The sequence below is a fragment of the Pinus tabuliformis genome, chromosome X, assembly GCF_031772625.1.
Source record: "Pinus tabuliformis cultivar Carrire ecotype Pingquan chromosome X, CPIR1, whole genome shotgun sequence".
NCBI lineage: Eukaryota > Viridiplantae > Streptophyta > Pinopsida > Pinales > Pinaceae > Pinus > Pinus tabuliformis.
The window spans coordinates 72,995,662-72,998,393 of NC_142308.1; positions in this window are offsets into that span (position 1 = coordinate 72,995,662).

Consider the following 2,732-nt stretch of genomic DNA (forward strand, 5'->3'; position numbering starts at 1 on the left):
ATCACAAATCCACCTCTGGATATTCACTCAATCTAGGATCTAGCGCTATCTATTGGTCGAGCAAGAAGCAAGCTGCTATTGCTCTCTCTTCAACTGAGGTCGATTACAGAGGAGTAGTCAACAGCACCATTCAAGCTCTGTAGCTACAACACTTCCTCGCCGAGTTGGGCGTCCAGTTCTACCAGCCCATTGTCATCTGGTGTGACAACCAGAGCACTCTAAAATTTTGCATGGATCCAGTACAACGACATCGAACGAAGCACATAGAGATCCATATGCACTACATCAGAGACTTAGTACTTGATCGGGTCATTGATTTGCAGTTATGTCCTTCCACAGAACAGACTGTAGACATCTTCACCAAGACATTCATTGAGCAGAAGTTTCACTCTCTGCATGATCATCTTGGAGTGAAGGACATAGTTGCTTAGCAACTGTCTTTTCTTCCTCTTTTCTTTTGATTACATTGTATTTTGAGGGGCGGGGAGCGGGGTGTTCCCATGAGGTTTTCTCTCTTTCCTCAATTTTAGTACAAGTTGCACTGTATTTTGGGTGACCTTTGGTCTTATTTGCCAGGGCCCATTTTCTATTTTTCCCCATAGTGGTGTTCAGGGGGGGTGTTGGAAGTACTACACACCTACATGCAGACACCTAGTTAGAGCATGGGACTACATGCAAGATTCTTCTGCATGATTTACTCCCTGATTTGCTCCTTCTTTAACTTTGCAACTGGTTAGTTCTTCTGCATGATTTACTCCCTGATTTGCTCCTTTTTTAACTCCGCAACTAGTTAGCTCTTCTGCATGATTTACTCCCTGATTTGCTCCTTTCACCCCGCAACTAGCTAGTTCTCTCCATAACTTGTTGTAGGTGTTGAGTCTTCTCATTGATCACCACTATGGTGCATTACCTTGGGATCTTCACCCAGTGATGCTATATCATGAGCATTGTATCCTATTTTCTAATGAATCATTCTTTTGTTCTTTCGATTTTCTTTTAGTGTTTTTGCTCTGCAAAGTTGTGTGTTCAACCTTTACTATCTAGATTCATTTGTGGAGGTTTTCTAACACATTTACAGAAGGGAGTGTTGTACGTTGTGTTAATATTTAATTCGTTGTAGATGCTTAGCTAATGGTGTTTGCACCTAGTTAAACACAAGAGAGAGTCAACACTTGGGATTAAATGGTGGGTATATCGAATTAATTCTCAACGAAATATTTGAAGGTTTATTATGATTCACTGTATAATCAGCTCACGGTCATTATTTTCCAAAGTTTATAGAAAATTGAGATAAGAGGTTATCTCATCTAGGTGGTCATTCATTCATGTTCATACCTTTTTGAAATATTTTAAAATTATCAAAACATATAACTTGGACCTCACTCATGTCCATCAGTTTCTAAAATATTCATAAAATCAATAAAAAAAATTTCTATAATTTTATTAATACCATAAAATTACATTCCGTATATATATTGCAGATATTCATACAGTTGACACTATTCAATGTGTTAAAAAAGTGGCCTTTATTTAGTACAAAAGAACTTATACATAGAGTAAAATAGCTAGAAAACTAGACAAAATAATAGTATATAATTTTTTTCCCTACATTAACAACATTATAACATAGATATTATCTCATAACTATAAAAACAGAAAATTTAATAATATTTGTATGTCAATAAAGAGCAGCATAAATACTATTTGCAGCCAAGATCTTCCTTCAGAGACTTGATTTATAAAGGGAATAGTATTAAAAAAAAGGTATATTTTGGTGCTTTAAAATCAACCCGTTCTAGTAGAATTCCTAAGAAAAAATTGATTAAAAGTAAGTTTTAATCTAATAATTTCATCTACCAAAAGTAGTAATCTCAAGTTGTGATATTTACAAGTTCCATTTATCTTGTTAACTCAAGTTGTTCCATTTATCTTTTTAACTCAAGTTGGGACATTTATAAGTTCCAATTATCTTGTTAATGACACATAATGAGTTACTAAAAATTTGAATTTTCTCAAAGTTTAAAGGCATCAGCTCTGCATAATTATTTGAGCCTTCCCAGACCCATTTTGATGAAAAAATATTGAGTCTCAAAGGAATGAAAAACTGCTCTTCCTCCGCATAGTTTTGGATCACCTTGTGAAGCCAAATCGAAAAAAGCTCAAGGATGCAGCCCAAGGATTCGATTGATCCACAATTAGAGGGTTTTTATCTCAAAAAAAGCTCAAGTATGTGATTGATATATATTAAAGGACTTTTATCTCTAGGATTGTTGGCCTCTGACTCTATAGGAAATAGATTAAAAAATGTCGAAAATTATGTAGCCATAATTTCTGTGGGTGTCATTAGCTCATTGAATATAATTCTATTTCTTCTCAGCCAAATATCTCAACATGCTAAGAGAGGTATCACTTTGAAATATTTTACTGCTCTAGATTTTACTGGTCTAGTAGAAAGCCACTGAAACCAAACCTCCATTAAATTTTCATATTGCAAAGAACAAGTGGGTTCAACGCGGGTCCAAATCTATTCCTTAAAGAAAGCATCCACTAAATTTTCACTTTGCAAAGAACAAGTGGATTCAACATGGATCCAAATCTATTTCTAAAAGAAATCCATAGTGCTTTTGAATAAGAACTAGTGTTCTATTGAGGTGGAGGAATTTCCCACAGTCAAAAGTGGTTGGAATTTGGCAAAAAAAAAAGCAAAAAATCTTGTAGTAGTATTTGAATCA